Below are 23,723 nucleotides of genomic sequence, written 5' to 3'. Positions count from 1 at the left end.
AAGACTGATCAAGAGGGCACCTTTTTCCATGAGCCGGGGAGCCGAAATAAGTATGTAGTCTTACCATATCTTCATAAGATTTCCCATAACCGTAAGAAGATATCAGGCAGATACGGCGTTGACGTGGTCATGTCTGCGCCCTGCAAGTTTTCAAAACTCTTCAATTTGGTGAGGAAGCAGACTTCAACGCATGTAGCTTGCGGCATGAGGCATTCGAAGAAGTATGTCTCATGTGCAACTGGGGTGGTTTATGAGATTCCCCTTAGCTGTGGTCGATTTTATACCGGCCAAACTGGCAGATGTTTAAACATTCGTTTACAATACCATGCGCGTTCCTTGAGTACGCCCGGAGAACCTCCCTCCCCGTTCACTGTCGCAGTTGTAAAGGCTGCTTTCCTAAGCTGAATCGCACAGAGATCATAGGAAGAAGAAATGGGCAGTTGGAAAGGGAAATTGCCAGGGCTGTTGCCATCCTGGGATTGGAGTCAGATGAGTGTGTCAGCACGCCTTCTGTGTCTATTTTTCCGAAATAATTAGCGTTTCACTAGGTCGTTTTTGTTTGGTTTTGCGCAGGCTAATTGTGTAATCTTTGCTCGGTTTCCTTCCTTTCCACGCACCGACTGTTTTCGTCATGGTTGCCATTGAGCGGGTTTGCTCCTCACGATGAGTGCCGCTGGGCTGATGTCGAGTGGTATACAAAGTGAGCCGTAAAAAGAACTTATGAAACAAGCACATACTGGCGATTAGACGACGACAAGCAAGATTTGTTTGACCGAACTTAGCTTTCAGAGATGATATGCTGATATCGTATGAATGGCATGAATGAATGAATCTGTAGGCTTAACGCCTCGGGAGCGAAGAAAATGAGACCACTGCTACGAGCCGACACCGGAACAGAACTGCCAGCCGTGGCTGCACGAGCCACGACCAGGTGCCGTCTTTATTCTCTTCGCAGGGTGGCGCGCGCTAGCCGGGTTGTCGGCGCCGCCCAAGAGAGGGTGCTACAGGGCCCCCCGCCTAGACTGGAAGTCGGAACGGACGGAGGGCCGGCGATGGCACTGGAGCACTAGGTCAGACGGCGCTGGGAGTCGTTCCAGGGCGGTCTCCATGTAAGCCGGTTTAAGGCGGTCTAGACTGACGGTCTCTTCGCGGCCGTTTTGGAGGATGGTGACGGTTTTCGGGGTGCGGCGGAGAACGCGGAAAGGTCCGTCGTAAGCCGGTGTGAGCGGAGCTCGGACAGCGTCGCGGCGCACAAAAACGTGGGTCGAAGTGGCCAGGTCGGGGTGTACGAAAATGGTATGGTGGCGGGACGGACGTGGGGGAGTAGGCCGGAGGTCTTTAACGCAGTCCAGCAGGGGTTGGGGGAATTCTTGGGGCTGGGCTGGAAGCTGCTGGGATGTAAAGAAGTCGCCTGGAAGACGCAAAGCACTTCCATACACGAGCTCTGCAGCTGAGCGCTGTAAGTCTTCTCGGATGACGGCCCTGAGACCAAGCAGCACAAGGGGCAAGGAGTCGACCCAGGAGGCGCAATTGAGGCGGGCAGCGAGGGCGGCCTTCAATTGGCGGTGAAGGCGTTCCACCATGCCGTTAGCACACGGGTGATACGCAGTGGTACGGCAATGCCTGGCGCCGAGAATATTATTAAGGGAAGCAAACAGGGAGGACTCAAACTGGCGTCCACGGTCGGTTGTCACAGTGCCAGGACAACCAAATCGAGATACCCACGCAGAAATGAAGGCGCGCGAAACAGTCTCTGCGGTGATGTCAGGAATAAGGACTGCCTCCGGCCAGCGAGTGAAGCGGTCGACTATGGTCAAGATATAGCGGTAGCCTCGAGAGATGGGTAGAGGGCCCACGATGTCGAGATGAACATGGTCGAAACGACGGCCAGGGGGTAGAAAGGCTTGGGAAGGTGTCTTGGTATGTCGACAGATCTTGGGTCGACTGACAGGGTAGGCACCGGCGCGTCCAAGCATGCACATCAGCGTTGATTCCGGGCCAAACATAGCGCTGGGTGAGAAGGCGCTGAGTAGCCCGAATGCCTGGATGGCATATGTCATGGAGAGAATGGAAGATAGGGCGAAGTAGTGAAGCCGGAACAAAAGGGCGAGGAAAGTCCGTTGAAACATCGCACCACAAGGGCTCAGGCGAGCAAGGATGAGGCACAAGCCGTAATCGGAGAGAACGAGGGTTCGCTCGAAAAGCGGCGAGCTCATCGTCATCCTGCTGGGCAGAAGAGAATGCGGCCCAGTCGACGGTGGAAGATGGAGCGTCTACCGCGACTATACGAGAGAGGGCGTCAGCGGTGGTGTTGGCTGCACCTTTCACATGCCGGATGTCGGTAGTAAACTCCGAGATATAAGCGAGCTGACGAACGTGCGTGACGGAGTTCACGTGACACGTACTTCGATTAGTTGGTCCGGAACACATATGCCAGCGGTTTATGATCGGTTAGCACGTGAAACTTGCATCCTTCTACAAAATGCCGAAAGTGCTGGATAGCGGAGTAGATGGCTAGGAGCTCTCGACCGAAGACGCTGTAGCGGGTCTCAGCAGGAAGTAGCTTCCGAGAGTAAAAAGACAATGGTCTCCACTCGGAGTTAATGTACTGCTGTAAGACGGCTCCGATGGCCACGCTGGAGGCATCCACCATCAATTTCGTAGGGGCGTCGTTGCGCGGATGGACTAGAAGCACGACGTTAGCGACTGCTTGCTTCGCGGCAGTAAAGGCGGCCTGGGCTTCTGATGACCAAGAGATTGCGGAGGACGGGCCAGCGGTTGACCGGAGGAGGTCGGTGAGGGGGCGAAGTAGCTCTGCACAGTGCGGGATAAAGCGGCGGGAGAAATTCACCAGCCCCAGGAATTGTCGCAGGAGGCGCAGGGTTGTGGGCAGGGGAAAATTCTCGATGGTCTGGACGTGGGACGCGAGAGGGCGGATACCCACTGAGGATATGTGATGACGCAAAAACTCGAGCTCAGAAGCATCGAAAACACACTTGTAGGCATTCACAACCAGGCCGTAGTGCTGTAGACGCTTGAACAAAGCACGTAGGTCTTGCTCATGATCATGAGGTGTAAGGCTGGCGATGAGGACATCGTCAAGGTACGCTAACACACTCGGTAGGCCCCGCGTGACCTCAGCCATGAACCACTGGAAGGTTTGAGCCGAATTGCGTAGTCCAAAAGGCATCCGGACGTACTCAAACAAACCAAAAGGCGTCGTGATGGCGGTCTTAGGTATGTCGGCGGGTTCAATGGGAATTTGGTGATACGCCTTAACCAGGTCAACTTTGCTAAAAATGGCGCAGCCGGCGAGGCGCAATGTAAAGTCCTGGATGTAGGGCAGCGGATAGCTGTCGTGGACAGTATTGGCATTCAACGCCCGATAGTCGCCGCAGGGACGCCAGTCACCGGGATCACGCTTGGACACTAGATGCAGCGGAGACGCCCACGCGCTGGACGACGGGCGTATAATGCCGAGCTCCAGCATGTGGTCAAACTCACGTTTGGCGATAGCTAGATGGTCTCAAAACAAGCGGCGCGGTTGAGCAGCTGCGGGTGGAACCCGGGTGACGATGCGGTGTGTCACAGTGTGTTTAGGCGCCTGAGTGAGGTTGCATGGCTTAGTGAGCTCCGGGAAATCCGCCAACACTTTTTCGAACTGAGAGGAAGGTATCAGCGTGCGAATGCCCATGGGAGCAAGGTCGGACGAGACTCCCGAGATGGAGAGATGAGTCAGACCGTCGGTAAGGCGACGATGCTGCACGCTGACGTCTAAGTCGAAGTAGGAGAGGGAGTCTGAGCCGATGATCGGGCGAACCCCGTCTGCGATGACGAAGACCCATCGAAAAGTGCGGCGTAGGCCGAAGTCGAGGGTGAGAGATCGTAGCCCATACGTGGGTATAGACGAGGCGTTGGCAGCACGGAGTGACAGTCCTGATGGCTTGGAACGATCTGCCTTAGTCAGTGGAACCACGCTGATTTCCGCGCCCGTGTCGATAAGAAACCGGGTGCCGGAGAACTTGTCAGTGACCATGAACAGGCGGCTCGAATGACTGGGGAACCACACGCCGCCGTTAGTGATCCCGGCGGGCGTTTCCCGGCCACGAACACGGCGGTATACACTTCGTGGCCCGGTGGCGAAAACGCCTGTGGTACCAGCAGAGAGATGGGGCTGGGACTCCGAGCTTGACGTGAGCGCGAAAGAGCGCGATGATCAAGACGAGACGGACGGGTCTCCAGAGGTCGGCCCCGGAGTGCGGCGACTGAGGCGGCAAGCTCCTCGAGACGGGCCTCAAGGCGCGAAATCGCTGGTTCTCTTGGCGGCAAAACAGCAGTGACGGACGGGGAGGTGGTCTCATGAACGTTATCTGTGAGCTCAGCCAGGCGGTCGAGGGTGACGTCACCGGCCGCCGCAAGGACGAGGCGGATGGGCTGGGGAAGGTGTTGGAGGAAAAGCTCTCGAAGCAACGCTGAGTGGTTGGGGATGTCGCGCTCCCCGAGAAGCTGTTGCATGCGGCGCAGAAGCTGGGAGGGGCGCCGGTCGCCAAGGTCTTCCCCGGTAAGGAGCTGCTGGAGGCGGGTGCGGTCCGACGGCATAAATCTCTCCAGCACCTTGGTTTTCAGGTGCTGATACGGTGTAGCACCCATGGGGGCGGAGAGAACGTCGGCGAGCTCACCGGCAACGTCAGGAGGCAGGCTTGAGGCAACATGGTAGTAGCGCGTCGTCTCCGACGTGATGCGGGCTAGGCAAAATTTCGCCTCAACCTGGTGGAACCAAACTTGCGGGTTCTGGGGCCAGATAGGTGGAAGGCGAACCTGCAGCGACGAGACTTGCTGCGGACGCGAATCCTGCTGCGTGGATGTTGCGGGATCGGTAATTGCTCGTCCCAGGTCACCAATGTAGGCTTAACGCCTCAGGAGCGAAGGAAACGAGGCCACTGCTACGAGCCGACACCAGAACAGAACTGCCAGCCGTGGCTGCACGAGCCACGACCAGGTGCCGTCTTTATTCTCTTCGCAGGGTGGCGCGCGCTAGCCGAGTTGTCGGCGCCGCCCAAGAGAGGGTGCTACAAATCCAATGGCTCGGTTCTGTAGCGATTCTAGTGATGTTAACAAATAGATTTGATTAGGGCCCCAAATGGGGGATGCATATCCTAGTTTTGTTCAATTCATGGACTTGTAGGCAGGAAGCTTAACATCTGGCGATGAATAGTGGAAATGACCTCTCAAGAAACCAAGGGTTTTGTTAGCTGATGATATAATGGTGGTGACATGTGAATTCCAGGTTAGCCCTTGGGTCAAGGTTACACCCAAAGGTTTATAGAAATTGGTTAGTTCTACTCCGAAGCCAGAGACGCCGGACAATATCAGCGCTTTTGTCCTTGTCGGCCTCCTTGTTTCTTGTCCGTTGTTCTTTTTGCGCTGGTTTCTCTGAGATCTTCTATACAGGTGTGGAGTTCGCTGACCTTTCCGCGAACTCGTTGATCTTGTGTTCGCAAGGAAAGCGGCTCCAGTGGGGTCGGAAGTCCCCAACAAAGGAACCCGTCCCGTCCCTACCTCCCCTTTGTGCGGCCGACGTCCTCGTTTACGCCGCGCCGTCACGGGGATGACCCGCCGGGAAAAACGCGAACCAAGTACAGCTAACGACATGTGGTTGTTAAGGGGTTGACGAGGTTTCGGGGGCGCACGAGATATTAGCCGAGTGACCGGAAGCCCACTATTCCTGTAACGACTGTCTACTTCCCTTAACGACTGTGTTCTCTTTGTTGCTGTCAACAACCTGAGTCATCGCCTCGTCGGCACATGTTTCTAGCGTCTGTGGTGCCGTGGGTGGCGTGGGAACGGAAGTCGCATTTGTGTTGTTTGTGTAGTTATTTGAAACCTCCTTCCCAAATGTTTTAATCAGACCTTTTTCCCCAATCTCTGATCAGTGGGCGGACCTTGTTTTCCTTTCCCTAACCACTGATTGGCGAGATGGGTCGTTTGTTATCTTATTGGTTGCTGTCCCCGCTAAGGGCGGAGACAGAGGGTTTAAAACCAAGCGCTCTGGGTTGAGCGGGGGCTGAATTCGTCTGATCCACGATTTAGTCATGTAAATAGTTTTCTCCTTGCTTTGTTTCTTCTCGTATTTTTACCTATGTTGTAAATAAACAGTTAACCTTCTCCTTTCCTTGAGTAATGTGAATGTTTGCGAGTAGAACCACCGGGTCATCAAGAAACCCCGATTTCATCATCAAGTAGTTTCCTCTCATCGCCACAGGAAGTTGAAACTCAACTGGCGCAGTCGACACAGGATCTCAATTGGCGTCATCGCCACCGGAAGGGGATCTCAACTACAGGTTAGATCGTTTTGGAATGCTGGCTGGTCGGATGGATTATTAATTGTGAGGGAGACAACACAGTCACCCCGCAGGGGGCCGTCTGCATTGTGCAGGCGTTGGTGAGTGGCGACACCACGGGTTCCCGAGCATCCGCAGATACATCCCCGCAGGGGGATGATGGTGAACACTGCATCACCACGGACCCGAGCACCCGCGCCTAGCTGTGCGTGGCATTGCCGTGTCCGGGGAAAAGGGGATCCTGGTGGTTGAGCCAATGCCGAGCGTTTGGACCTTTAAGGCCCCTCGGCGGAGGCAACACACCACTTTGGCCCCAGCTTCCTGTAGACGGCACTTCCGGCCTGACCCGACCGGGGGAAATCGGCAGTCGCCTTTTCCTATCCTCTCCTTCATCTCTCACTTTCCTGTCTTCTTTCTCACAACTCTCCTGTCTCCTATTCCCTCTTAGATTTCCCTTTTTTCCTGGCGGCGAGGGTTAACCTTGTGTGGCCAACTACCCTGAGTTGCGTCATATTTGGTTATAGTTGAGGCGTACAGCTGGCGTGGGCATGGTTTGCTTTCAAGTTCCTGCCCCGTTCCCTTGTTGGACTCCATGGTGGGTGGCTGGCATCATGACCGAAAAACTAAATTTTTTTATGGCTCCCCTCCTTTCCAAACCTGATTGCTCTCTCAAAAGAAGGCAGAACGATGCAGACTTTTTTTCGGAAGAGAAAGGTAACATTTCCAAATTCCATGTTGTCCATAGTGAAACAGAGGATAAAAAAACAACTCATATCCCCATTCCAAGTCTCAAAATGTTTGACGGATGCCTTGGGCATTGGCTATAAAGTGTCAAAATTGGCTAGCGGCGATCGTTCTCGAACTGCGCGACAGCGTACAACACACAAAACTTGCAACCATTGTACCCATCGTACATCCCTTTCTCTGTCATGCCACACCGGTCTCTGTATACTGTGCGAGGCGTTATCTCTGAAATTGATTTTGTCCACCTTTCTGAGAAAGAAATGCTTGAAGGGCTTACTGACCAAGATGTAATAGATGTACACCGAATCAAGATAAGGAATGATAACAATAGACACTAAACGCATGATGCTGCGACACCAGCACATTGCCCGAAACCATTGAAGTGGGATACCTGAAAATCAATGTACGACCATATATACCCAACCCTCGCAGATGCTTCAATTGCCAGAGGTTCGGCCAAGGCTCACAGAGTTGCCGCGGTCGAAAAACGTGCGTGAAATGCGCTTCGAAGGATCACTCTTCTGATGAATGTGACTGTGCGCCACGCTCTGCAAACTGTGAAGGCGACCATGCCGCATACTGCAGGGCGTGTCCATCCTGGAAGAAAGAAAAAAATAATCGCGGTGAAAAGAACTGAAAACATTTCTTGCAAAGAAGCAAGAAGGCGATGCGCTGAAACAGGTTCTCCTTCACTGCAAAAACAAACCTTACCGATGTTGTGGAGCGTGGGTGCGGCACACCACATCAGGCTTCGGTACCTGCCCAGGCCACACTCAGCCTGTGGCGGGGCCATCCGCGCTCCCGAATGAAGTAGCTAACACTACTCCGCCAACCTCAAAGGAGGCCTCGTAGACCGCGGGTCGGTGGGCCTCAAGACCTCTTCCCACAGGTCGAGGTCTTACTCGAAAGTCAACGTGCCTTCAGCACGGTCGTCCAGCGTCTTTGCAGAGGCGATGGACACGACCCAAGGCAGCCCCGTGCCGTTCACGTCGGACGAACGGTGAAGCTCCTTAGATCGATAAAAAAATTTGAGGCCCCGAGTCACGGGGCCAAGTACTAGTTAATCTAGTTTTATCTTCAGAAACACACATCATTAATATGGCTTTCATAATACATGGAACTGCAGAGAACTCATAAATAACTATAATCACATAAAGGACATTCTAAACACAATTTCTCCCATTGCTTTATGTGTGCAGGAAACCAATTTAGGTCCTCAGCACACAAGTGCGGTAAAGAAATATACTTTATTCTGCCGTGATCGAGAGGGGGCGAGCAGACTCTCGGGAGGCGCAGCCATCGTTGTGCAACCTGGAGTAGCAGCTCGAGAGCTCAAACTGAAAACTAGATTTGAAGCCGTAGCAGCTACTGTGGTTGCTTACAAAACCATTACGCTTTGTTGTATATATCTTGGACCACACCTCGAAGTAGCACAACATAAACTAGGGAACCTTTAGAACAGCTACTGGAGCGATACCCAATAGTTGGAGATTTTAATGCACACTGTTATTTTCAGGGCAGTGTGAAAACTGATAGCAGAGGTCATATCAGAGGGTTTTATACTTTCCAACAATAGTTCTTTATTGAACACCGGTAAAACCTACTTATTGCTCTCCTAGTTCAGGAAAAATGAGCATTTTAGATTTGTCTTTTAGCTGTCCATCACTTTTTAGCGATTTTAAATGGGATGTTTTAGACAACCCATATGGAAGCCATCATCTCCCTGTCGAAATATGCTTGTCTTCCCCATCATCAGTCACTTCATCAGACGCAACTTTTTTGAACAGAAATCACGTTAGAAAATATTGCTTTAGAAATACTTAATTTAAATGAAATAAATGAAAAGTTCATAAATTGTATTCTTGCTGCCGTACACTGGGCTATCCCGCAATCTTCAGGAATAGTACGACGAAACCATAAAGTGTAATTGTTGCACACGGGATTGCAAAGAAGCAAAAAAAAAAAAACGAAATAAAGCTTGGGGTATATTTCGCAGATACCCCATGCAGGAAAACATTATAAACTTTTAAAAAGCGAGAGCTAAAGCGCGGTACGTACGTCAAAGTGCCAAAAAATCGTCTTGGCAAGATTTTCATTTCCTCGACGAACAGCCAAGTCTCATCGAAAAAAATGTGGGAGGCAGTACACAAACTAAATGGTCGCTACTCTACGTTCACGGTTCCTCTTCTGACAGCCCCTGGTGTACAGACAAATAGAAAAGAGCAAGCATACATATTAGGTGAACATTATTCCACTGTATCTAGTTCCTCTCACTATACAGAATAATTTTTAAAATATCAAATTAGAATCGGAAAACAAAGACTGCCGACTGTGGGCAGTGCTCACGATGCATATAATAGCCCATTTTCACTACAGGAAATTAACAGCATACTGTCTTCCGGTAAACAGACTGCGCCAAGACCAGATGATATTCACTACAAAATGCTCGCCAATCTGTCCGAACCCGCTGTATACTCGCTTCTGAAAATTTTTAACAAAATATTGGTATCAGGGGAGATCAGGGCTTGGAAAAAAGCCATTATTCTACCATTGTTGAAACCGGGAAAGGTACCTACCTCCCCTGGCAATTACAGGCCTATAGCCCTAACAAGCGTACTTGCCAAATCCTTTGAAAGTGTCCTTAACATTAGATTAATGTTCCTTATACAATCCCGTGATCTTCTTGAAATCCATCAGTGTGGGTTCAAAAAGGCATGCTCTGCAACCGACCATCTAGTCCGCCTAGAGAACTCAGTCCGAGAAGCATTAATACACAGGCAACACTGCATTGCGGTCTTTTTCGATTTAGAGAAAGCCTCTGAGACGACATGGAGGTTTGGCATACTGCGCTTTTTATAGTAAAAATTATTCCTTAGCAAAATAATTTCAAAATCCATCACGTACTCAGTCTATGTCGACGATCTCCAGATTGCTTGCGCATCCTCTAGCGTTACATCGTGTGAGAGGCAAATAAAGCTTACAGTAAATAAACTAATAACATGTGCAGATAAATATGGTTTCAAGTTTTGTACGCAAAAGGCAGTAGCTGTTCTTTTATCACTTAGAAGACGACTGCGCACTGATCCCTCCCTGTATCTAAATGGAGTCACACGACCAGTCAAAGATGAGCACAAATTTCTGGGGATAAATTTTGACAAAAAGCTTACATGCCTACCACACATAAACATCCTCCAAAAGAAAGCTTCTAGATCTCTGAACATACTCAAAGTCCTTTCACGTAAACACTGGGGTTCTGACAGGGCAAACATTCTAAAAATTTTCCGCTCTGTGGTACGATCCTGCTTATACTATGGCAGTATAGTGTGTATGGTTCAGCAAGGCCATCTTACTGGAAACGACTCGACCCAGTGCACAATTTAGGTTTACGGCTTTCAACTGGTGCTTACAGGCCGTCACCTATAAACATTCTTTATGTTGAAACCAACGAACCGTCACTTACAGACAGAAGAGCGATTCTCACATGCTCGTACATTCTAAAAATCCGTTCACATCTGTCACCAAATAGCCGCAAAGTGCCCATCCAGAATACTGTTTAGCAACAAACCGCAAAGTACCAGGTCACTCCTCTTGCATTTTGAAGAGATGTGCCAAAAACTCAGCGTACCAGACACATTGCTTGGCATTTCTGGAAGTCGAGATCCACTGCCGCCATTTTACAATTTCCCGGAAATCTATGATCTCACTCTTACACATTTCATCAAAAAGCAAACTCCACAAAAGCATATATCATAAGAATTTTTTGCACTCGAGGAAAAATACAGTAACTGCACAGCTTTTTATACAGATGGCTCAAAAACTGATGTTTACGTTGGAAGTGGAGTAGTACAAGGGAACTGCAGCCAAATAGTAAGGCTGCCACAGTGTGCATCAATCTTCACTACCAAATGTTTATTTATTTATCATCATACCCAGAGTGCCATTGTCTGGCATTACAGTGGGGGGGGGGGGGGGGGCTGAAAAAGAAAAAGTACACAAATACCACCGCGTGCAGGTGGTTACAAAAAAAGATAGCATTCAGGTAGAAAGCACACGGAATTATTATACATGAAAATAACAAAAAAATTTTCACAGCATGAAATAAAATGAATCATTTGATAGTATGGGCACTACTTCCTCCGGCGACTTGTTCCATTCTGAAATTGTTTTGGGGGAAAATGACATTTTAAAAAGGTCACTTCGGCATCTGTATTCTTTAACTTTAAGTGAATGATCTATCCGTAAAGGCACATAATCAGGGCTGACTATATATTTGGTTCTGTCTATGCCAGTTCTTGACTGAAATATATTATGAAACAATTTTAAACGCAGAACCTTCCTACATTCTTGAAGTGTGTCCCAACCCAAAGCTTTTTAGCGCTCCTTACACTGAAATAACGCCCATAGTTATTAAAAACAAAACGAACGGCCAAATTCTGAACTCTTTCGAGCTTTTAAATGTCATGCAAGGATTTCGGGTCTGAAACTGTGCAAGGGTACTCAAGCATGCTTCTAACATTTGTATTATACAGCAGTTCTTTTGTCTTTAAAGGGAAAAGTTTTGCGTTACGTCGCAGGAAGCCAGAAACACGGCAGGCTTCGGCAGTAACGAAATCAACGTGACGGCGCCGTCTATGCAGCCATTAAACAATTAGTAAAGGACAACCTCAAGAACAGTATTATTTACACCGACTGGCTACGTTTACTTTTAGCTCTCCACTCTAGAAATGCAGTCACAGCTAAAGGACAAAACCGAAAACTCTGCCGGGTACCAAGTCATATCGGAATAAAAGGCAACGCGAGATCAGACTTATTCGCTGCTCAAGGACGTGACAAGCAAATCAAGACAGTAAATATTCCGTTAAAAGATTGCACTAACTTAATCCATCGAAACATAAGACAGAAATGGCAGTCCGCGTGGAACAACGAAGTAAAAAACAAACTACACATTGTAAAACCAGTTATAAGTGAATGGAAGTCCTGCACCCACTAGAAACGTTTTAAAGAAGTGATTATCTGCCGTCTTCGTATAGGACATACGCACCTCACACACAAGTTCCTACTGACAAAACAAGATCAACCTGTTTGCGAAGAATGTGGAAAAGTTACGATGAACCACATTTTATTCTGTTGTGTGAAACTGGAAATACTATGAAAAAAGTACTTTACTGAATTTTATAACGAATGCATTCCTTTTCACCTGCACTGCTGTTAGGAGATGATGCAATTATTGATATATCATGTGTTTTTAGTGTTCTTAAAGAAGTCGGATTTCTCAAGAGAGACTAAATTTTTTACCCGCTCGTCTGTTTTGCATTTTATTCACCTCAACCACTTCCTCATTCCTGAGAAAAGGGTTGAGGTTATTTTATTTGATTGGTCAGGGGCCTCCAGTCCTTGCCCAGCCAAGGACGGCTGATGAGGCTACCCGACCTCCTTTGGAATTTTTAATGTTAGCCATTTATAAATATTGTTTTTGTTCAGAATGCCAGGTAGAATGAAATAATAACCTTTTAAGCTTTCTACAACGCCATAATTTTTTATCTTCGTAAAAATCTGCAGAAAACAATTCCTTTTAGCTTGATCTTGGCACATGATAGCCTTAGTTGCTTATGCGCCATTAAACCCAACACAACACAACAACACAACACCGTCATCGGCCACCATGCGGTTGTTAGAAGTAGCATGCATGGGTAAATAGTTGGTAAATATCAGAGAAAGGGACAAAGCATTGAACCTTGAGGGACGCCTGATGTTACTGGGAGTGAATTAGAGGCTTGGTTATTAACATAGACAAACTGGAAGCGACCTGCTAAAAATTGGTTTATCCTATCTAATACATTAGGGTGTACATTTTACAGAGAATCTTTTAGTAGTAAGTTAAGAAGAACACACCTCCGGTTGTTATCTCTTACGTACTCAGAGTGGCATGATGTCCCTGTGGTTTTCACGTCCCCAAAAAACTATCGTGTTTACGCGCAAAAGTAAATGGACAGGGTAAGACACTGAAACCAGTTGCAGCATCAACCATGAGAAAAAAACACGTCGCATGTCATTCCACTTTCTTGCGGATTGAAGTATGTTGGCCAAACGGACCGTTACATATAAAAAAGTCTAAGCGAGCACGCCAACAACTGTAACTCTATCACGCATTCGGGAAAGCTGGCGACTCGTTGCCATCGCTGCAAAAAAAATTCAAACCCCTCTTCGAAAGAACCACGACAGTTTCGCATTCCAGTAACAAATCAGAAAGATAAATCACAGATGCTTTCGAAATCAAATCCTCCGGTGCCGAAAGGTGCATGAGCAATGTGTCTTTGTCGTTGTCTGAGAAAGAAGTTGACTTGCTTAGGCTATCGCTATGAGTGTGTTGTGCGGATCTGATTGCGATTTCTCATGCCAATATGTTCTTTCGTTTCTTTATTTGCCATTTATGACGGTCACGTCTTGTGTATAAAAGATAGCCTGTTTCCACCATCAAAACCAGTCGTAAGTTTGCGCTTTGTGTTGTTGTTGTGTCTTCTCGTTCTGTAAAAAGTTAAGCGCTTTGAACCATCATGAATGACCCACTAGGCCCAACTCTCGCCATTTTAGTAGTAAGCGTTTGTGAGGTACTTTGTCAAAAGCTTTAGCAGAGTCCAGAAAGATTGCCTCGGTTTGAAGTTTAGAATGAAGGTTGATATGCAGATCGTGAACAAAAAAGGCTAATTGTGTTTCGCAGGACAAACCCTTACGGTATCCATGCTGAGAGTGATGGAAGAAATGGCAATAAAATGCATTACATTGCGAAAAAATGACATGCTCCAAGATTTTGCATCGTACACTACTCAAAGAGATGGGACGGTAGTTAAGGGGGGATTCTTTGTTACCTGAATTGAAGACCTTCCCCACTTTGCAGCCGCTGGGTATGTTACTGGTGTGAAGTGATTGTGCGAACAGTAAAGATAAGTATGCTGCAGAGACGTGCCGAGTATTTTTAAGAGCTTCGAGGTGATTTCATCAATACCTGCTGACGATGATAGCTTAATACTTCCGATAATACAGGCCATTCCATGTGCAGAAAATGCTGGTAAAGCAAGTGGAGATATTGGATATGCAGTTGTAGCAGATAGTTACTTGTCACTTTCTTTAGTGAAAGTATCGATGCGAATGCAATGTTTAATATGTTCGCACATTCACACATGATTCGCGCATGCATAAAACACATGATTATTCACATCGGGTTCCCGCATGTCAGCCGCCCCCTATTCATGACTAAGGTTGTGCTGCATGGGTTGAATTACCGTAACGGGGTATGTTTAACCCGCGCCGTCTCATCGCTTAAAACGCGCGGCGCTGGGGAGACTCTTTTGCCGAAAGAAGGACGAGAAGATGCGCCATCCAGCTAAGGTTCAACAACAAATAGAATTGGTGCATTTATAAATGAGTACTTAACACCTCTGAACACTATGTGCCGCAGATTCATCTAAGCACCGAACGGTAGTCCCGTGTTAACATCACTGCCTCTCAGCGCGTCGATCCAGCGGAGCAACGCGTGCCACCCGAAGCTGAGTAGCTTTGCTGTAGATGTCCCTCTTTGAATGTGCTACGCCTTTAATATAGTGCATTCTATGAATGCACCTACGTTCGACGACGAGGGTAATATAGTTTTTACTCGAAACCACATTCTACCTTCACTGTAAGCGTAAACAGACTACTAAACAGACTAAACAGTTGGTAGAAAATTATCTTCACTCGTAATCAGACCAAAATTGCGAGCCTTTGTTGGCAGCTTCCTTTTTATGGCCTTGACATTATTACACCTGTGTTTGTGTGATTCAAATCTACACATATATCCCACGTTTTGAATATGTTATCGTGTCTGCAACTAATCGTACGTTCTATTTGGTTTTAATTAGGAGGAGATAAATACGTTTTCCCCTATTTAGCCGCGGCTGGCACAGTTCAAAATCGCATGGACACCACCCCGTGATCACGTACGCTACCGAGCGCACGCCGAACACGGCGGGCCTTGCCCTGACCGAACACAGGAATGAATGACAACCTGGCTGACACAGTCATTTATTGCTACAACAACAATAACGCCAGCCAGCAACAAGACGCGCTAAGGAATCGAGATCGTCCGACTCACCAGCAAGGTTACGAGCGAATGTTCACCCAAGCTAGGGCAAGGGATACTCTGAAGCCGGACTGGACGAGATACAGGAGCAAGTCTTCCCGGCACTTCCTCGTCCCGCTGGCGAAGAGCGGAGCCGCCAGCGACACGTCTGCTGGCGCCGACGATCCCAGCCGAAGAGGGTGCGCGCAGCAATCGCGCCGTCCGTGGTGCCCTACCTTGTTAGAAAGGTAACTAACTTGGGAAAGTCTTGGCGCGCCCCTCATGAGGCGAAGCCGTGGGAGGGTGCAACGCAGGAAAGCAAACCACAAGGGGAAGCGCGGGGCTGAGTCCCCACATCCTCACAGCCTTAAATAGACCCCCGCACCTGAAAGCACACGCTATGTAGGATACTGTAGAAGCTTGGGCAAGTTGGCGTGACTGTTTTTCAGCAGCGCAAGAAACAAAGGACGACGCAAGTGCACTTGTGTCTGTGCACTTGTCTCGTCCTTTGTCCCTGGCGCTGCGGAAAAACAAACCTATGTAGAAGTCTGCTGGTCCTCATGCACTTGAAACAGGTCTTGCAGCGGAGGTCACTCCGACTGCATCCACGCAGACTTCCGCGGGGTTCCTAAAGCGGCGTGAAGGTCTCCGCTGAGACGACTCGCATGGCCCGTGGACTCCGTGTCCGCAGGCCCGCGAAAAGAAGGCCCGTTGGAAAACTGCCGGTCAGGAACCTGCAGTGATCGCCAGAACAGTAGCCAGAGGTGACTGCTCCCTGGCCTCTCCGCGGCTGCCCAGGATGTATGCGGCGAACAGGCTACAGGCCGCTCCGTAGCAGCAGGCGGCAGCGAGACGACGTGCACCGAACAGCAAGCCTTGGTGGCTCCACGGGGTCGGCAAGATTGCCGAAACGCTCTCGGTATGCCTTTAACGTAGTTCACTGGAGGGAAAACGCCGTCCGCAAGGGCCTCGTGGCACAATGCTTAACTCGCTAACAAAGCGTGTCGGGCGGATATGCCAACGCCAAGTTCGAGTAAAGAAAGCCCTTTCTTGAGTTGGAGGAGACAGCAGTTCATGCGAGGCTAAAAAAAAAAACCGAGTGGGCAGCAAAGTGCGCCCCTCCCAACACGACGGCCCGGTGGTCATGTCTCTTCTTGTATGCTAAAGGGAATAATGGCGCAGCATTAAGGGGCGAGGACAGCAGGAGAGCACATACACGCACAAGCGCCAACTTACAACTTTATTGTTTTGCTGCCACTACGCCGAATTTATGAAAAACAACACGCCGCACACTGTAATACTAAAACAGTGACGCACTTAGACGCGATGTGCGAAGCAACAAGTCACAATAACGCACATTGCAAACATCATGACGAGTGCACTAAGCTGTACATCACGTGCAACATCCCTGTCGCAGATGACCAACTAGACAACTAGACCTTCACGCCGCCTAAGAAACACCGCGAAAATCTGCATGGATGCAGTCGGCGTGACCTCCACTGAAAGACCTGCCTCAAGTGCATGAGGTCCAGCAGACTCCTACATAGCGTGTACTTTCAGGCGCGAGGGTCTATTTAGGGTTGGGGAAATGTGGGAACACAGCCCCGCGCGTCCCCTTGGGGCTTGCTTTCCCGTGGTGCACCCTCCCCCTGCTTCGCCTCAGGAGCGCGCCGCGCGTTTCCCTGGTTAGTTATTTTTCTGACAACGAAGGGCGCTACGAACGGCGCGATTGGGAGATTGGGAACTTCCGCGCGCGCGAGACTTCCGCGTGCGCGGCAGTCGCGCTGTCCGTGGTGCCCTCCCTCGTTCGATCTGCGCTCTTGGTACTGGCAGGTGCCGATGGCCGAAGCTGATCGCCCGAAAGCAGTTTCAATCACATCTGACTGGGTGTATAAATTTAATGTCATGCCCTTCGGTCAGCGCAACGCTCGTGTCACTTTTGAGTGCATGATGGACAGTATCATCCGCGGGAAAGTCTTTCATCATCCGATGGAAGATTTGCCTATGCTACATGGATCATGTCTCTTCGAAAGACTTTCCATTTCATTATCTTCGCCTCGAGAGTTTTTTCGATGTCTTAGCGACGCTGGCCTGCAGCTCAATTGCAGCTCAAGAAGTTTCACTTTGATGCCCCACAGCTGACTATCCTTGGCCACGTCGAGTCCAATGACGGTGCCCTCCAGGACCATGGCAAGCTCCACGCAGGGACTGAGATTTTCCGAAGCTTACATACTATAAAGAAATCAGAAGCTTCACTGGTATTTGCTCGTACTTACGCTACTTCGTGAGGAATTTTGCTGCCATTATTGCCCCCATTGACACAAATTCTCGCCGGCAGCCACGACTTGTCGCTCTGGTTTTCTGCGTGTGACGAAGCTTTTACAACGCTGCGCCGTCTTCTCACCTCATCTCCGATTTCGCGTAATTTCCACCCTTTCGCCCCTACAGAACTCTACACGGATGCCAGCGGCAGCGGTCTAGGGGCTGCTGTGGCTCAGAGCAAGCCTGGTTTCAATGCTTGGAGAAAACAAGCGCAATCTTAAGACATGGACTAAGAAACATAGGACGATAAAGCGATAACTTCAACTAGTTCGTCTATTGCAGAGGGACGCAATATATACAGGAAGAGTGGGCGGGAAAATATGGGGAACAGCTGCTGAGCTTGCACGCGACAAAAAGATAACTAAGATAAAAAGGACACGAGACAACAAAGCTGCACCTGGGAGCAGACTGAAATTGAATGGGCAGTAAAAGGATGACGCCGATAGACAATAACAGAATAACAAATGACAATATGCGATGACATGAGAGCAAAACAGCAACAAAGGAGCCAAAAGGCCGTAAAAGCAAAATGATAATAAAATGGAATAAAAGAGTCAAAAAGGCCGTTAAAAGCAGAGGGAGGGAAAAACTGAATGCCAAAATGTGATGACAATATGAAAGCAAAAAAAGCAATGAAACAGCCAAAACACCGTAACAGCTGAATGATATTAAAATTGAAGAAAATAGCCAATAAGGCCTTTAAAGGAGGACGAAAAACAAATGTCAAAACGCGATGACAACATGAAAGCACATAAACAATCAAAACCCAAAAGCTCGTTAAATCAGGATGATAATAAAATGTAACAATGGAGGCAAAAAGGACTCTAAAAGCAGAAGGACGCAATAAACCAATGCCAAAAGGGCCAATAATAGCTAAAACGTGAATTGAGAAACCGTAATCATTAAAACTTTGATGTCAGGATAGGGCGACCTAATTACTCTAACGGAACCTGATGCATAATTCCCGTTTTGTTAGAACTATCGACGGTGTGCTTAAACAATCCTATCCTAGTCTTTATTTATTTATTTCAGATATACTGCCAGCCTTTACAGAAGGCCTTAGGCAAGAGTGGGACGCACATACATTATTTATGAAAAAAATACACAGCAAAAAAGAAAAACCAGCCTAACAAGAGGAAAACCTACAAAATCAAATATGATCATCCCGACTGGGACCTGCCACCAAAAAAGTATTTAGAGAGACCTACACATGAACACGCTATTCATACAGTAAAAGTGACCGGAAAGGAAAAAAAATATAAAAAGCAGACATATGAAACCAATGCACAAAAAAAAAACGGTAAGAGCAACACAGGAGCAAAATGCCCGGGCAGATAAGGTAAAGAAAGCGCTCGTGTTGTCGTTTCGTTTCTTCGTCTCTGTATTGTGTGCGCTGTTTTTCAGTATGAGTGCATACCAACTCGCCCAGTCTTCTAATTTGGCATAAGAAAGGCAAAAACGTGCCCAAGAAACGCCAAGAGTAATAAAGGATGACTACGCGCACACATATCAAGAACAGTTTTTCAATTCTGATAGCAGGCACTCCACGGTTTTTATGTGGGCGGCTTCAATGATGTCACGTGTGAGCTGATGCGCGTTTCTCGCGATGACGATGTATTCATGCAGGAAGGGCTCACAGGAACGGGAGGGGCACTTAAGGCTGTGGACTCCCAGGTTTCTCTCTACAGTGTTGTAAACATTGTTGGAATGCTCCATAAGACGCTCATTGAAGTAACGCCCAGTCTTCCCCACTTAGACTTTGCCACAGCTCAAAGCAATTTTGCATACCACACCAACTTCTCAAGGAACGAAAGGTGCCTGGTGTTTAACTGGGCACGTTGGCGCTTAAAGAGCTGGAGCGTTCACATTGCGACAAAGCCTGGATAGCTTGTAAGGCGCCGAGAACACAACACGGACGCCTGCCTTTCGCCCGATCCCTTTGAGCCTGTGAGAAAGAGTATGTTGGTAAGACACCACAGCAACCTTGTGTTGGTGGTCAGGGGCGGCACTCTCTTCTCTTCCTTTGAGTTTCCTCAAGAGAGAGCCAGCTGCTGAGATCAGCCGGTGCTCTGGGTAGCCAACTTTGCCAGCCGATGAGTCTGCTCTTTGAGTCTACGGCCATAGAGTGTACACAGGACTTAATTCATTAGGGCATTTGTGAAGCATTCAAAGCTTTCAAAAATACCATCACTATGTACCTGTTGTCACTTCAGGCATAACCACTCTTTTCGTTTTTATTCTGTTGCTTCTCAGAGTATTTGTCCAATTGTACATAAATGTGCAATATGAAATGACTCGAGTTTCAATGTTAACCAACCACTCTGTATTTCCATCTCGTTTAGTGTTTATTTTATGCGCTGAATGTCTTGTGCTCTTGAATGGGAGCAAGAAGGGCGCAGACTCTTTGTCGGGCATCCATTTGCCTTTTGGTCTAGGCCCTAGGCACATTTATCATACGTTGCCTGAATAAACTCTCTGACTCTGACATGCGCCTTGCATTGTCACACAAATGTCGCCGTGTTAGCGTTGGCGATGCCATTGGCATTTGGCAGCAGCAGTGGCCACAACGACACCTCGTTAATAGCTCTCCTGTGCTATTACAGATTCCCTTTGGAATGCCAGCTACAACGTTCCGGAGATAACACCGAGTGCACGTGCCCTCACGACACCCGGATGACCACGGAAGAATACCAATATACGTGCCCTTACTACGCCTGGACTTAATCATTGCGGCCTGCTATCAACGATCCGGCAGTCGGCACTACCGTCGGCAGAACAGCTATAAAACCAGCCCAGCACCTCTTGGACATCACTTTGGCAGCAGCAGTGGCCACAACGACACCTCGTTGATAGCTGTCCTGTGCTATTACAGATTCCCTTTGGAATGCCAGCTACAACGTTCCGGAGATAACACCGAGTGCACGTGCCCTCACGACACCCGGATGACCACGGAAGAATACCAATATACGTGCCCTTACTACGCCTGGACTTAATCATTGCGGCCTGCTATCAACGATCCGGCAGTCGGCACTACCGTCGGCAGAACAGCTATAAAACCAGCCCAGCACCTCTTGGACATCACTTTGGCAGCAGCAGTGGCCACAACGACACCTCGTTAATAGCTGTCCTGTGCTATTACAGGTTAGTGTTTCATCTGTTTCACAGTAGAAATAAGCCTAGTCAATTGTCTCACTGCTGCTGCTGCTGCCAGGTGTACAATGTGTAGCGATAACGAATGTCCCACGTGTCAATTAGTGGTGGAGGACGAAGATGGCCTCTCTTGCAGTGAATGCAAAGCTGTGTACCATGTAGGCGAGTGCGCTGGCGTGTCAAAAACTACACTGAAAAAAAAGAACTACCGACAAACATGGAGATGCCCCAAATGTAGGAAACCAGACAGTGAAAGCCAACAGCTTGAAAAAACAGACACGGAGCCAAGCATGCAGAACATGTGGCAAATGTTGCTAGCCATCAATCGCAAACTGGAAACACTGATGCCATTGAAACAGACAGTTGAAGGGTTAGAGCAGTCTGTTCAATTCATGTCCGATCAACTGACTACCTTACTGGACCGTGTTGATAAAAACGAGCACGCGATAAAGGACATCAGGAGCCGAGTAAAAAAACTAGAAGAAAACGAACACACTGAACCGCTAATAGCCCAGCTAGACGAATTAGAATGGCGAAATAGGCGAGCCAACTTACAGTTCCACGGCATACCTCAAACAGATAAAGAAGACCTCTTGGCAAAAATCAACATTATCGCTGCAAGGATTGAGCTTCCGCAACTTTCTGATGACGACCTGGATGCAATACACCGGCTGCCGTCAAGGCGGGGTAAGGTCCCTGCTATTATCTGCCGCTTCTCTAAACAAAAAACTCGTGACCTATGGTGGGAAAGCAGGAAAAAGATCGGGAATGGAAATGACAACGTGCATATTCTTGAGAACCTAACCAAACGAAATCGGGAGCTGTTGCAAAAAACACAAGAATGGACAAAACAACACGACTACAAATACGCCTGGCACAGTAACGGCAAGATACTGGTCCGGAAATCTGACGGCACATCGGCGATAGTGGTGTCCAAAGCATGTGACCTCGATCGGCTTTCATAGGGGTTTGGCTCCTACTCTTAGGCATACTGCTTTTCCGCACCCACAATGGAGCCACTTTGTTCTCTCTCGGGCCAGACAACGTGTCCGTCCTTACGACCATCTAGCACATCCATAGCGCCTACTGTGAGCAAGAAAATGTCGTTCATTCACATCAACGCTCAATCGTTGCGCAACAAAGCTGATGAGCTTGAAGCGTTTCTTTCCACACTTAACTTTCGTTCCAATATACTAATGATCACTGAAACTTGGTATCAAAACACATGTGAAGCACTGGACTTGCCAAACTACAACACGTACGTAGTGAATCGCTCTGACAAGCGCGGCGGCGGTGTTATGATAGCGATAGAAAAGGATCTGAGCTACAGCCTTGTCACCGACTTTACTTACGTTCATGATGACTATGAAATCCTCTCCGTGCGCAACGGCAGAAATATCTTCACAGTTATCTACCGGCCGCCTAAAGGCAACTTCTCCAATTTTAGCAGCTTTCTTGACGAATTCCTCGAATGGGTAACAGAAAATAATCTTAATCTTGTTCTAGGCGGGGATATCAATGTAGATTTGCTCTCATATTCTACCAACAAACTAGAAATTGAGTCCATATTGCAGTGCAATAGTTTTATTTCTGTTATAAAAGAGCCCACTCGGTTGCAGGCAGCGACGGCAATCGACGTCTTTTTCACCAATCTTCCAGCTGATTGTTTGAAATCAGGGGTTATTACTGCTCATATCAGCGACCACCTGCCTATATACCTGATAGTCGATTCTTTAACGTCTAAAAAACAACGTAGTTCAACTGTAATAAAATACCGGCGCATTAATCCTACCACATTAAATCACTTTCGTGTTGCACTAAGGGATATTGACTGGAGTGTCGTTGTCAATGAAACCGATCCTAATGATGCCTATAATGCGTTCATTACAATATTTAAGTCTAAATATGAAGAAAACTTTCCTTACGAAACCTTCCAAAAACCCCGGAAAGCACGAAAACCATGGATAACCACAGAATGCCTAAAGATGATAAAAAGGAAAACAGACATGTACAACCGCTTTGTCCAAACTAGGTCACTGGATGACCTTCAACAATTTAAAACATATCGGAACCAAGTTACGTCCTTCCTTCGTCGTGCGAAAAAAGAGTACATCGAAAAACTGTTCAACGGTGACTTGCTTAAAAAGGCTGATCTTGTGTGGCGCAACATTAATCAAATTTTAAATCGAGGTACAACTCCTACTGGCGTGTCCGAAATTTTGGTCGACAACAAACCTGTGAACGGAAAGGAGTTAGCAGACACTTTCAACAATTACTTTGTGTCTCAAGCAGCTCAAAATGGGAATTTAATGAGTGTGCAATGCCTGGACGATAGGGTTGTTTCTAGTGCATTCCTGTCACCTACTGACGCGAATGAAATCAGAAATGATCTCCTGGCCTTGCCCAACAGTAAGGCACAGGATATTGACGGCCTGAAAATGTTACCAGTCAAACATGTAGCCGATATCGTTAGTCCAGTCCTGGAATATATTTTTAACTGCTGCATAGAGCAAGCAGTGTTCCCCAAAAGAATGCAGATTGCGAAAGTTGCGGTTATTCATAAAGGTGGAGACAAACATCATCTGTCAAACTATCGACCTATTTCTATTCTACCTGTTTTCTCAAAGTGTTTAGAAAAGATACTGTTTAAACGAATAAACGGTTCTTGCAGCAAACATAACATTATTAATCCCAGCCAGCATGGCTTTCGAAAACATTTTTCTACTGAAACCGCGCTCTTAACCCAAAAAGAACTTATTTTAGAATCATTTGAGCTGAAACTACTTACGCTAGGAATTTTCGTCGATTTTTCTAAAGCTTTCGATCGCATCAATCATAAAATAATGTTAGCTAAGCTCGAGCACTATGGTTTCCGCGGCAAGTTTCTTCAAATAATTCAATCTTATCTAGGCTTTCGTGTGCAACAGGTGATAATAAACAACTGTTTATCAGACGCCTTGCATATCTTTTCAGGCGTTCCACAAGGTAGTATACTGGGGCCCCTGCTTATCCTCCTTTACATCAATGACATCGTCTGCATAAGCAATCATCCAAGTTATGTCATTTACGCA

General features: G+C 47.8%; 1 protein-coding gene across 1 annotated transcript in view; it reads left to right on the top strand.

The window, feature by feature from the left end:
- Window positions 1–23,723, top strand: part of LOC144104976 (solute carrier family 22 member 7-like) — a 180,015-nt gene that overhangs the window by 39,761 nt on the left and 116,531 nt on the right. The window lies entirely within an intron of this gene.

The sequence above is a fragment of the Amblyomma americanum genome, chromosome 9, assembly GCF_052857255.1.
Source record: "Amblyomma americanum isolate KBUSLIRL-KWMA chromosome 9, ASM5285725v1, whole genome shotgun sequence".
In the NCBI taxonomy this organism is placed as follows: Eukaryota; Metazoa; Arthropoda; class Arachnida; order Ixodida; family Ixodidae; genus Amblyomma; species Amblyomma americanum.
Note: the sequence above shows the minus strand (reverse complement) of the source record. Positions and strands in the feature narration are given on the sequence as shown.